The sequence below is a fragment of the Sapajus apella genome, unplaced genomic scaffold, assembly GCF_009761245.1.
Source record: "Sapajus apella isolate SASKATOON/1434 unplaced genomic scaffold, GSC_monkey_1.0 scaffold56, whole genome shotgun sequence".
In the NCBI taxonomy this organism is placed as follows: Eukaryota; Metazoa; Chordata; class Mammalia; order Primates; family Cebidae; genus Sapajus; species Sapajus apella.
Window position 1 is genome coordinate 12136815 of NW_022436996.1, and position 14672 is coordinate 12151486.

A 14672-nucleotide genomic window follows, 5' to 3' on the forward strand; every position below is an offset into this window, starting at 1 on the left:
GAGTAGTGGTTCCAAATATAGTACCATGGCTCTTGAACTTATCTGAGACAGAGACCCTGGCATCAAGAAACTCTCTTGGGGAAAAGGTGCTGGTTCATTTCTGGGCCAGCTAGATGAATGGAAATAGCTCACCATGGATAACCTGAATATATACATGTTTTTTTTACAAACTTGATTAAATAGTCACATGTCTACATATTATGCTTAGCTTAAATCTGGTTATATACATATTTTAAAAAAATTAATAATGTAATATGTTACTGTAAAAAGATTGTTTTCTACTGTCATATTTGAGTTAATTTTATTCAAACTCTTCTCTTTAAATTTTGACATCAGTATTTTTATCATCATTGCGAACAATTTTCAAGTCATGTTTCATGGTTTTCAATGGCACATTATTTCTAATTTTCATCCAAATTGTTTCAAGAATTGAATTTCTTAAATCTGTGTATGATAGTGTTTCAGCAAATTCTATCCTAATTTTATCCCAGTTCCCTAAGCTACAGGCAATCAATTGCATTATATCATGTTTTAATTTTTTCAAGAATTTTGTGAATATATATTCCTGATTTATATAAGGTGATTAACTGTAAAACCATCAGGTTTACAGTGATACGCAGTACTTTGTAAGTAAAAGCTTAAACAACCAGAAAAAGATATCAAATATTTTTGATACCAAAAACCCACAATTTTGAGTGTTAAATACCTTTACCACCTTTTTACTTATATTATACCTGAAAGCAAAAGAGTTAACATAACCCTGAGAAAGAAAACGGATATAAATATGTTTCAATCAGTTCAAAATAATGCATTCAAAAGTGAAAAATGCATTCAAAAGTAAATGCTGGGTGTTGTGTTTTGTTTTGTTTTGTTTTGTTTTTGAGACTGAATCTTACTCTGTAGCCCAGGCTGCAGTGCATTAGCAGGATCTCAGCTCACTGCAACCTCAGCCTCCTGGGTTCAAGCGATCTTCCTGCCTCAGCCTCCCGAGCAGCTGGGGCTACGTGTGCACCACCATGCTTAATTTTTGTAGTTTTAGTACAGATGGGGTTTCACCATGTCAGTCAGTCTGGTCTCGAACTCCTGACCTTAGGTGATCCACCCACCTCGGCCTCCCAAAGTGCTGGGATTAAAGGCATGAGCTATTATGCCCAGTATGGTTCCATTTTCTGATGGTGATTGAAAATAATTCATCTGCTAAACATCACATTCCAAAGTGCATTTTGTGCTATGCTATTAAAGACATTAAGTTGAGCCAAGCGCTGTGACAGGGTCTACTACTTGGTTGAGCTTGTGGTGGCTCACCACCATCTATTATATTTCCACCTCAGTTTTTCAGAGACCAGACTAGAGAAACAAATGCAGATAAAATTGGGATCAGACCTTTGGCATTTTTTATGACTTTCAAGATGGCACTAATATCTGCCATTTTACCAAAGATTCAGTATTGATTTTGATTTAATATCTTGGCTTGAGACGAATACAATATCAGGGTTTTCTACTTGACCTGTATGCTATTATAGATCTTACTCCACAGTTCAGGAAATCAGTGTTAGGATTCTGCCAGATTCATGCATAACTTGCCTTTTCTACATCCTCAACCTGACAAGGGGATCATGATTACATAGGTCTGCATACGCTGATAAATTATTGTACCAACTGTTTACATTTGGACTGCCCCAGAAATAATCTTGAGATCAATCTTCAAGAGCAAGTATTCATTTGATACATGAGGGAAACATCATTAGGAGATTGCAAACGCGAAAAAGAAGATAATTTGGCCAATAAAGGAGGGTTGCCCACCATGGATAGTTGGCCATTTAATTCCACTGGGGAACTTTGGAAGGTGAGGGAGGTGAAGAATGTATACACCAGCTCTTAAGAATCATTAGTTCAGTGCTCTATGTGGGTGAGGGGGTGGTGGCATTAATTTTCCAGCTTTCGTTCCTTTTCATAAACAGAAAGGAGGCTGTAGTAGTCAGAAGAAGGCCTCTGTCACAGAAATGTTGGCACTTGCAATGCGTAAGCTGGGGTGTCCTGAAGTTATGAGTAAAGGGAAATGGATATGGTAAAATTAGAGTCTCTTTTACACCCTGAATTGCATAAACAATGCCTAATCCCTGTATGCTGTTCATCATCTTTTCCTTTTCTGATAGATTTTGGCATGGCCTGTTTCTGCTCATCCACTCTTATTATGGCTGTAACATCTGACGGCAGATGTATTCAAGCAAAGTAGATGCTGAAATGGCTCCTCTCTTTTTAAATATTTTGCTTGAATAGGCAAAGTTGGGAATCAAGAATGGGAAGATTAAAAATATCTGACACTGTAAATTTTTTATTCCTGCTCTTTTATTACTAAGTTGCTGTTTACTAGGAAAAAATAAAACTTGCTCTTCCTTCCCTTACATTTCAAGATAGAAACGATGATAATATTCTGTGAAAAGTTGCCTAAATATTTACTAAATAAAGAAACCCTATGAGTCCAAACAAACTTTGAGAGACATCAGCGCATGATTTGAAGTTTCTGGTAAAATGCCTGTGATGACTCTCACAATGCGTGGGGAGAGATCTTGAGTGTCTTCCAAGGTACGCAGTCTTTTTAGAGTTGGATTACAAAGAAGCATATAAATCCTAATTGGCTCAGGTGGTAGTCAGTCTTATGTAGTGTAGTAGATAAATAAGTAGTATTAGAGACTAGATCAGTTTATGGATCAGGGCAGTTACAGTGGATTTTAAGTACTAAGTGGTACCTCCATAAATGACAAATATGATATTAGAATAGGAAAAATAGAAATTTTCTGTGGTTATATTGACACCAGAATGATGTATGTTTTAAATCAAAGTGAATAGAACATGTATTTTAAGGTATGGTTTTTAATGTATAACTGACCAATACTTCATGATGATTTTGGATGATTTGCTATCGTGAAACACTGTAATCCTAATAGTACAAAAGTAGTGCTGTTAAAAGAATAGACCATGATTGATATTTAGGGCAAGTAATCAGTCAGAATGCAGCTGGGAAACGAAACCACTTTAATTGAAACAGATAGAAATCCCTATAAGGAATTGCTATATAGGTGATGGACAGGTAGAAAATCCAAACAGCAGATGGTGAGACAATCTCGAATTTAGCAATGACAGGAACCTTCAAATCCCTTAAGCTGGAAGAAGCCAAGGAAGATGTAGTAGCATGAGAGTCCAGGGTCACAGATTCTTTCTGAAACTCTGGTGGGCTTGTCTGGCAGGAGCTGGTGCTAGGGAGGAGATGCAGCCACTGCTAGAGACACCAGCCAAGGCGAACAGCCAGGAGAAAGATTCTTGTGCTTCTCCATCTCTTTCTCCTCCCAGTCTCCCACCCCTCCACCCTCCAGCGGTGCCTGTTATTGAACAAACTATGAGGAAGCCAGCTGACATGGACTCCTGGAAAATGTTGCCTAGAAAGCGGAGCAGAAGAAAAAGCGGGGCAAAAAGTAGAACCAAAAGCAAAGGACTGACGTGAGAAAGGCATATATGGCAGTGGAAAAATAACTCTAGTTTTTAATATAATATATGGTTTAATGGTTGTCTGCATGGCAGCTAATAACAGAAGATACAGCTTGTGGGTCAGCTTCCCCTCACTGAGAAATATGCAGTGATGTCCAAAATTGAAGAATTTTGTTATTCTTGCTATCTGATGGCACTGAGTGTATCAGTAGAGATTGGGATGGACTGCGAAGAAAGCTGTGATCGTACTGAAAAGCCCATGGGACACTGCCAGTAACAAGAGGTCAGATCTCTTTCATTTTACTGGGTGGCAATTTGGACCAAATATCCATGCCCTGATGAAGCCAGGTAAACCAAATTGTCCACACTTGATATCCACTCAGGCCTGCCTTTGTAAAAGCATAGGACATCATGTGAAATTCAGGATTCCTGTACAAGAAATGCTCTTTATTTCTGTATCAAGTGAGTAGAAATAGAGTTAGAAATGAGATTTTGTTTTATGGGAATAATAGCAATATAATAACTGAGAAAGTAGAACACAAGAAAAAATTATCTGCCCCTCAATGTCACAATCTCTAGCATCAGAATCTTACATTTCAGTCACAATAATAAAAAACATTTTACCAATGGTAAGTTATATGTCAGAATGAAAAAGTTATTTAGAGACCTAAAACCACATATTCACCCCCTTTTTGAAATAGAATCATGTTATAAACTTTAAAATTACTAGAAATTTTGGTAAATTGCATTATTGTTCTTCAAAATTTGCTTCATCTCCCTGTGAAAGGATTATACCTATTGGTCCTGCTGATGAAGGTGTGGCCACTTAATTTTCTTTGGCTAATCAATGTAAGTGGTGGCATTGTACTTCACCTGCAAGCAAAGGATTTAAGAGACCACATGTGGGTCTGAGATTGTCATATCACACACAAATAAGTTGTACTTAATTTGTGAAAGACATTTAATGTGATTGTAAAAAAAAAATCTCTGGTTGTAATAAACTACTAAAGTTTTAGGGTTGCTGATTATTGCTGTAGAACTGAATAATAACTGACATTATAATATAACCTTGGAAAATGCAATGGAAAAATGTTAGTAAGCCATTTCCATCCAGTTAACTCCTGTCTACCTTTAAGATGTTGTTTAAGTTACATTTCTTCAGGTAGCCCTTTCTTGACCCTTGCTACTAGATTAGGCTAGCTTTCTATTTTATCTGCTATAAAGTAACTATTATTTTTAGCAAGTTTTCATTGATTGGTGGATTATCTTTAGCTTTAGGCTTTACAATATTGAATCCATATGTGGTTTGCATAACACTGTGATTCTATCACATAGCAGGTGCATAATACAAATATAATTGAAGAAACAAATACATGACTTATATGATATTTTATGTTACACTTCTCAAATCCTAGTAGATGTCTTACTTCATTTCAATTATATTTTCACTATCCCTGAAAAACTGCATTTTCAGGCAGTGTTTTCATTGTAATTGTCTAATCGTTTCCTGAAATCTTCAAATCTACTCTTTTTTATATGCTCCCATCATATGTATGCATGTACTTCGGGCAGCTAAAGACACAAGACGTAATGGTCTCTCTTTCCCACAACACAGCTGTTATATCCCCCATACGACCTTTTAAGCATTTTAAAATAAATCTGTAGTTGTGCTTGTTATATTTTTACATTATCTTTTCTCAAACCTTTATTTTTTAATATACAAATGTCTTTTTGCCAGAGCAAATGTCTTACAAAGGCTAAGAATATACGTTTTGAGATTACAAGCGATTCTAGAACTATCATTTTTAAAAATGCAAGGTTTCACTATGTCCACTGCTATAATGCTAATGAATGTTGTGGAATGTTTGATGTGCGCTATGTCATTTCAGCTGGACGAAAGAACCACAGAGTCGCATGTATTTATTTAATTTAGAATGTGTCAGCCGTCTGGGGGCCTCTAAATTCATTGCATGCCAATCTTATGCCATTGTGCCTTTACTGCTGCCTCAAATTTTTATTTCTTAGGAATGATCTATATTACAGACTGCTAAATTTATGTCCAGAATAATTAGTAGTTTGTGTTAAATAAAGCTTCTTCAATCATATGTTGAATGACATTAAAATAAAATTAAAATAGTTTATGTCTTGAGATGCTTCACCTGTTTGTATAAACATACTATTTATTGGAAATTGTAGGCGAGTAGCCAAAATTTCCATGAGTTTATTGTCTTTCTTGTCTGGAGGAAGTAGGAGTGGATAATTAGAAAGAAACCTATGAATAGCTTATATTTAGGTAACAGTCAATTCATTCAAATCTTAATAGTATTACAAAAGTACTAGTCTTCACTGTCTTTCTCCATTAATACTGCCACTTTTAACTCTCTCCATTAATCATGACTGTTAATGATTCATCAAAGTACAGTGTTTCCTACCCAACTGGCAAAACAAGAAATGAAAAGTCACAAAATATATGCTATTTTACTTTACTTTCACACAAGGGATAAGATGATATTAATTAAGTCTAAATTGAGATTTACATTTCTTATAGTGTCAAAACTTCTATATTAATATACACTTTAAAAGCACATACTTTAAAAAACAAAATCCATTCATTTATGTATGCTAGCAATAAACAATAGAAATTTTAAAAGTTTCTTAAAGTTAATGCCATTTGCATTAACATCAAAAAAAGTATAAACTTAGGTATAAACCTGACAAAATATGTGCAGGAAATATGCTGAAATCTGCAAACTTGAGGAAAGAGGTCAAGAAACACTATCAAAAATAGTTCGACCCATTCATAGGCAGAAAAACTCGGTGTTGTTAAGATGTTAGTTATCTGATTTAATCTACAATGTCCATGCAAACCCCAATCTAATTCTCAGCAAGCTATATTTGCAGGTGCACTGCTTATAGTTCATCCTATGCAGTAGATTCAGGCATTCACTACTAATTCTTTTCCTGTCTTTACAAAGTCTCAAGATAAAGAGACAACATCAGTGCTATTAGATGAAACATCTATCCCCGGTCTGAGTATACCTGGTCCCTGGCAACATTTCTGTGGCCCTCAAATCTGGTAGAATCTAAGGGAGCAGATGATATTACTGTTTAAATTTCATTGAGATAATTCTAGTTACTATTTGTTATGAGAGTGTTTCCTCCTTTCTGAATAGTCTATTAGACATTTAAAAATACAATTTTCCAATCATTTGGAATAAATAGAAAGAAATGAAATAAAAAGTAAAAGAAACCACTGAATAATGCCAAAATTAGTGATAAAGGGAAATTTAAGGACATCATAAGGGCTATGAAAAGAAAATTAAATCATCATTCTACAATTTTGTTTTATACAAATATATACAGTTTCCTAAGAGAAGGAAAATTGATGAAGAATATGAGTTTCTAGTCATCCAATATGACATATCAGCATTTTCAGACAGTTATTTGTCAGTAAAATATAATGCTAAAAGTTTTTGTATATATGGGTTTACCATTTTAAGGGACATTCATATGTGCCAAAAGTCAAAACAATTTGAATAAATATTTGGAGTCATTTCTAAATGAAAAGACAAAAAAAAAATTCATTTATTTTCTATATTATGATTATCAACATGTGTGAATTGTTGATTCAGTAGCACAAAGTAAACTTGTTAGGGAATATATCTATCTATCTATGTACATATATTTTTTAACTTTATACTTTTAAACATGGAAAGAACAAAGGACTCCTATCATTGCCTCACTAAGAAAGTAGTTCATACATTAACACATACATTTTAATACTTTTGAGTTAAGTATTGAAAGAATAGTGAAAAAAATAGCAAGACATACCTTCTCCATTCTTCCCTCTGCCATCCTTAGGCTGGTAAGACATTTATTATTTGGTCACCAAGTAACATTTTCATTTTAAGTCTTGAATTACTTATAATGTGAGAAACCATATTAGTCAACTGTAGGTACATTTAGTGTTATGCATTCAAACTGAGTCTGTTTGAAATTCCCCAATCCTATCCCCACTCTGGCCTACCTCAACCCTACCAGCTTCTTCTTGGTATATCATTCTCAACCCATGATGTTGGGTGTTAGGATGCCTGGAACACCATTTAGTCTTTAGGGTTTTCTTGTTTGCATGCTGTTTGCCTCATCACATGCACAGACATGATCATCTTCAAACACTGGTGTCTGCTGAGGTATTCCATTTTTATGCAGGCTCTGCTTGTGTAATTCACGCAACACCTGCTGCTGTGTATCATGTTCCAAGTTAAATACTGCTTCAGGTCTGCTATTTCTCTCTCAGCTAGCCTCCATGCCCTTCTCACAAGCACAAAGAAGCTTTAGGTGTTCTCTCTTTCTTCCCTGGGGCCACACATCACCCAACGTCTTCTTACCCAGTGGGCCTCCTTTTCCTACCACCTTACCTAGTCTCCTGTCTGCTCAGCTATGATGCTTTGTCTTTCCTTTCAGACAGCTGTTGCCTGTAGGAAATAATGTAAATGGTAGACCATTTCCAAGACAAAGAATCCCGAGTAAACAATGGAAGGACAAAATATACCAGGTCCCTGCTCTAAGAGCTAGCATCTGCTTGCTGGGGGCCCCTTAGTTGCCCTCACCTGAACCAAAGAGTTTAGTATAGAATGAAAGTTTACCAGACTGCAAAATATCTCACTTTACCTAGTCTTATCAGCTTGCTTGACTACCTAGGTCATAAGTCAAATACTTTAAAAGCCCTTGAGATGACAATGATTGCAATGCATTATGGGGTGCAACAAAATGCAGTGAGACGACCCTAAAGAAAACGCCTAAAACCCCTACCCAATGACCAACAGACAACATCCAGGAAAATTGTGACCCCACAGTACTCAGCCTATGATGAACCGGGGGAGGGACTTGTGCACAGGGGGTAAACTGCTTGTCGTAAGCATGCTGGGTGTGCCTGTCCACCAGACACCCAATCTTGCAAGACTGTCATTAAAGGTCTGGCTTCTGCTCTTCTCCCTGTCTCTGAGTCCATTCTTTGGGTTTGGATGGGTGAGTTTGTTTCTCAAAACCTGGGGACTTGTCCAGGATCTCTGTGCCTGTGTGGAGTGGGACTCCTATAAAGAGGAGAGAGGCGAACCACCCAATTTAGATGGCCTTCTCTGTCCTGGTGTCCTGGCTCCCTGCAGAGGCTGTAGACAAGCCCAATACTTTTATTTAGGAAGCAGCGGAGACAACACAGGGAGAAAAGCAGGCACCTCGGAAACCAGGCAACCTCGTGCACTAGCCATGGTCGGAAAATTGGACTATAAGTACTGCCTTGGTGGTTGAGCATTTTCGGAGGTCAAGCATGTGGAATGAGACGTATCTTAGATAAGTCAGCGCAGAGTCACAATCTGCAGTTTCATCCTCGTGTGAGGGAAACAGATGAAGCTATTCTTGGGGTGTGCAAGGAACCCCCAGCAAGGGGTGGAGAGTACACAGGAGAAGGCTCAGAAGCAGAGACTGACTGAAAATGGTAAATGGGAATTCTAGGCCTAGGGAACAAAGGAAAGAGGGAATGAGGAAACTCCTTCTGACGTTCCCCCGGATAGCTCACTGGGGAGAATGCTGCACGTTTGGAGGGACAACCTGTCAACCAGGGACAAGGAAAAGCAACAGATGACAAAGCGTTGCTGTTTTATCTGGTTCCAAGACCCCATTTGTAAACTGTGGGTCTTTTGGCCTAAGTTTGTTTCAGAAGAGGATTGGCTTTGCCAGGCTTAAATTCTCTATGTAAATGATAAAATCCTATTAGAAGAGACAGGCTATGCTTTCTGTTGGATCAAGGAATTAGCTCCCATGTTCCCCCTCAAAGAAGAAGAAAAGAGCATAATAAGGAGCCCTCACCCAATAAAAAGCCCTGGGAGCCCCTACCACGCTTGCCCCCTCCACACCTCTCACAAAATAAGGAAGAGGAAGAACAGGGGGCAACAGTGAGGCCAGAGGGAAAGAAACGTGGGAGCCATGAGAAGACTAAACCCACGGATCCCTTAAATCTTTATCGGAACTTGAGGAAAGAATTAGAAAGATGTAAGAGGGACACTGAGAATTTCCCTGTTCCCTGTAAACAGCAGATGTCTAACATGATCCTTCTTAGAGAAGGCCCTGTGGGACAGGGAGAAGTCGGATTTGTGAGTGGGCCTTTAACAAGTACTGAAGTTAGACATTTTAAAAGGGAAATGAGGCCACTCTTAAAGGATCCCCTCAGTTTAAGAGAATAGCTAATTCAATTTTTAGGACTCAGTTTTTATACCTGGACTGAGATGATGTCTATAATGAATATCCTGTTTGGTTGGGAAGAGATTGGAGTGATTAGACGGACAGCCATGACCATTTGGGAAAGACAGCATCCTCCAGGGCAAGGACTCCCACCAGCTGAGCAGAAATCCCCAAATGTGGATCCTGAACCGGATAATAATGATCCCAAGGATCGGGCCCAAATGCAAGACCATAGGTAAATAAGAATTAGGTGGATTAAATAGTCCCCTCCTAGGACACAGCATTTCTGGAAAGTATTTGAGATTCAAAAACAAAAAGAGGAGACTCCCTCTGCATTTCTGCAGAGGCTCAGAGATCAAATGAGAAAATACTCAGCATTGGATCCAAGAGAACCGGTGGGGCAGGACCTTTCTTTTTCTTTTTCTTTTTTGATTTGTCACTTTGCTCTAGTTTCACAGGCTGGAGTGCAATGGCATGATCTTGGCTCACCACAACCTCCGCCTCCTGAGTTCAAGTGATTCTCCTGTCTCAGCCTTCCAAATAGCAGGGAACAGGCACCTGCCACCACACCAGCCTAATTTTTTTTTTATTTTTAGTAGAGATGAGGTGTCACCATGTTAGCCAGGCTGGTCTTGAACTCCTGACCTCCAGTAATCCACCTGCCTCGGCCTGCCAAAGTGCTGGGATTACAGGTGTGAGCTCCTGCACCCAGCTGGCAAGGCCTTTTAAAGGTTAATTTTGTAACTAAAAGCTGGCCTGGTATTACTAAGAAACTATGAAAGATTAACGGGTGGAATGAGAAACCAATTAAGGAATTATGTGTTCCCTAAGCAGGAACTAATCTGGGTCAAGACCTGATTGCTGGACTGAGTTTAGGACTAGGAGTAGAGGAGAGACAAATAAAAATAATGATGGGCCTCTTAACAGAGAAGGAAGAAAGTAAAATTAATCCCCTTGTGTGGATTATGGAAGACAACAGGGGAGGATTAAAAATCACTCCCTTACAGATTAGATTGAACTAAAACAACCAGAAGAAATAATTTGCAAACAACAATATCCCATACCTGTTGAAGAAAGAAAAGGTCTCCCACTGGCAATAGAGGGATTAATTAAAGCTGGAATATTAGAACTCTGCATGTCACTATACAACAACTCCAATTCTCCCAGTCAAGAAATTGAATGAGTCATATAGATAGATCTAAGGGCTATACATCAAATTGTCCAAACTCGCCATCCTGTGGTACCTAGCCCCTACAGCCTCCTTAATAAAATACCCTATGAACATAAGTGGTTTAGCTTAGTGGATCTGAAATGACATGCATTCATGTCCCCTAGACTCTAAGAGTAGGGACTTTTTGCCTTTGAATGGGAAAATTCCGTAACTGGGAGAAAGCAATAGTACCACTGGATTGTGCTGTCACAAGGTTTCATATAAGCCTGAATCTTATCTGATCACATCTTAGAGAAAGTCCTGGAGTAACTCCAACCTTCCAAAGAAACCCAGTTGTTACAATATGTGAACGATCATTTAATTTCTGGGGAATGGAGGGCCGAGGTATCAGAAACCACCATAACTTTGTTTAATTTCTAAGGGGAAAGAGGATTGTGAGCCTCTAAGAACAAATGGCAATTTTCAAAAAAAAGATGTTAAATAATTAGGACACCTAATTAGTGAAGGAAAGCAGAGGATAAACCCAGAAAAAATATCAGGAATAGTGGGTCGCCCTTGCCTAAGACAAAGAAAAGTCTCTGAAAAATTTTAGGCCTAACCAGTTTTTGTAGACTATAGATTGACTCATATGCTCAAATGATGAACATCCTGTATCTTAAGTTACTAAAAGAGGAACTTGACCTCTTGCAATGATTTCCAGCAGAAATTAAGGCAGTGGAGGATCTAAAGCAGGGCTTTACTTCCTTGTCTTCCTTTGTTTTTTTTTAAAGTCTACGACAGTTGGTTTTTGTATCCCCCTCAGCAACCCCATCCCAAGATCCTATTTTTCTGGGAAATCCTTAAAGCCCCTAACCAGCCCATACTCTTCAGGCCCCAATCCTGGCCTCCCATCTTTAGAGAAAACGTTTCATCTGTTTATAACAGTAGACCAGGGCATGGCCCTTGGAGTGCTCACTCAGACCTGGGGTGGTGAGGAAGCAACCTGTTGCTTTTGTCTCCAAGCTTCTTGATCCTGTCTCTCAAGGGTGGCCTGACTGTGTGCAAGCAGTAGCTGCCATGTACCTGCTGGTAGAGGAGAGTTGAAAGCTGACCTTTGTGGAGTCCTGCTACTGAGCACCCACATCAGCTGAGGAATATATTAAATCAAAAAGAATCTAGGAGATGGTTAACTGATTCCTGGATTCTTTTTTTTGAGGGTACGGAGCTCTGAAGCCTAGATGGAACCACCACAAAAGCATTACAAGAGCTAACAACTCAAGCCAATGAATTGGCAGAAAATGCTGGAATTGATGACTCATTTACTGATTTGCTAGAAGATTAGTTCAGAAAATGGAAAAGAATGGTAGCTTCCGTTCTAACATTCTTTATAATAGTGGCTGAAGTCTGAACAGCTGTATGGTATTGCATTATCCCCTGTGTTAGAGAGTTAACCCAAAAATTGAAACAGTCATCAAAAAACAAATGCCCATATCAACTGCTATTAGAAAGCAATTGAGACCTATTTTCTCATGAGGAAGAGAGTCAACAGCTCTTAAAACAATTTGGGCACCAAAGGACACAAAAATAAATGTGGAAACGGGACCAACAGGGGTAAAAAGAAAGAGAGAAAGGAGTTGTAGGTAATAATGTAAATGGTGGCCCATTTCTGAGACAAAGTACCTGGAGCAGGCTTAGATTCCAAAACTATGGAAGGAAAAAATTCACTAGGACCCTGCTTTAATAGCTAGCACCTGCTTGCTGGGGCCCCTTAGTTGCCCTCACCTGAGCCAAAGAGTTTAGTCTAGAATGAAAGTTTACTGGCCTGCAAATAGCTCATTTAGTTTATTCTTCTCAGCTTGCCTGACTACCTAGGTCATAAGTCAGATGCTTAAAAAGCACCTGAGATGACTATGATTGCAATGCATCATGGGCTGCAACAAGATGCAGTGAGACAACCCTAAAGAAAACACCTAAAACCCCTACCCAACGGCCAATAGACATTGTCCGGGAAGATTGTGACCCCTATAGCACTCAGCCTATGAGGACCGGGAGGAGGGATCTACTCTCTAGGGGATAAACTGCTTGTTGTAACCGTGCTGGGTGTGCTTGCCCACCAATACCCGATCTTGTAGGACCCTCATTGAAAGTTTCACTTCTGCTGTTCTCCGTGTCTCCGAGTCCATACTTTGGGTTTGGACAGGTGAGTTTGTTTTTCACACTGACCAAGTGTTTTTCATTAACATCTTCTTAAATTATATATATATATATATATATGTTTTTAATGTTCTTTCCAAATATAGCCAAATTTTACTATTTTAGAATGCACAATTTTTCTCTTATTTGAATCTTTTCCGTATTTTTTTTTTTGTATGAAAAAAGTAAATCAAGAAAAGTGCTTCCTCTGCAAAATTCCCTCTCCATCACTCTCCCTTTTTATCTCTTATTTTATACATGCTGTCGGCAATCAAAGCAGCCGATAGCTTCAGAGACGCTGAAGTAAATTTTAGCTGCCATGGCCACGGCAGTAGTCTAGGATGATGCTGTGAAAACAGAATTACCTTTTTAGAGTTCTGAGTTAGGGGAATACTTACATGGATATCACCAAAAGCACACATTGGAGCTCAACTACCACTATTAAGGAAACAACATTTTATGTTTTACAACAGAAATTCTTTAAAAATATAAACCAGTCTATTAGATAGATTCAAAAAAAATGTAGATATGAATTGCTTATATTGAAATTTAAAAATGGGAAGAATGATATACTGGAGATATATTAAAATAATTTGCAAGCTAGCATAACATTAGCATAAATCTGTGGTCAGTAAATGCTTTCAATAAAGGGCCAGCTAGGAAATATTTCTGGTTTTGCAGGGCAGGTGGTCTCTGTCACATATTGAACCCTTATGTGGCAGAATGTAACCATATACAGTATATTAACAAAGAGTGTAGCTGTGTTCCAATACAGTTTTATTCCAGAAAACAGGTAGTGGGCCAGACTGGCTCACGAATGGTAGTCTGCCTGTACCTAGACCATTTGTTGATAACATTAAGTTTTTAATCAGAGAAATCCCAGGGCTCTGGCTTACTACATTCGACATGGAGAAGCAGAATATGTCTTATCAAAACCTCTGTTTTTGTCCTAAGGGAAACAGTTTAATGTACTTGGGGTACAAAAAAAAAGGGGCCATTTTTGAGTCTGCATCTGTCTGTGATGGCTGAAAATGTTTGGACATTCATTTAAGAACTGTTTAAAACAATGGTTTTAAAGGAATGTTTAACTTGGTACTTTTAATTTTACAAACTTTTACAATTTTTTCTCATTATTAATATGTTTTATATCATTACATACTTCAAAAGGTATTCTGTTTGTTTTCCATGCTTGGATATTATAACTGTGGTTTTCAAATATATAACTTAATGATTTTTTTTTTTTTTGCTTCCTCCCTTGCTCTTTGAATTAAGTGTCCTGTTTTCTCAGTTTATTGTCTTTTTTCATCTACTACAATAGTCAGGAACCGTAAAATGTATTCTATAATTGCCATTTGTACAACCAAATAATCCAAAACAGACAAACGAAATGAGTAAAGATATTTTAATCATATTTTAATAGAGGAAAACATATCTGATCCAGCTTTTTATATTAATGCTGTAGGTTACAATGGGATATAATGTTTCTCTCACATAATAATAATTAAATACTTGCACTAAAATATACTTCATATCCATTTATTATGGATAATAAAATTTGTATAATATGAAGAAATTGACCATGCCATTTTTAGCCCTCTTTAAATTA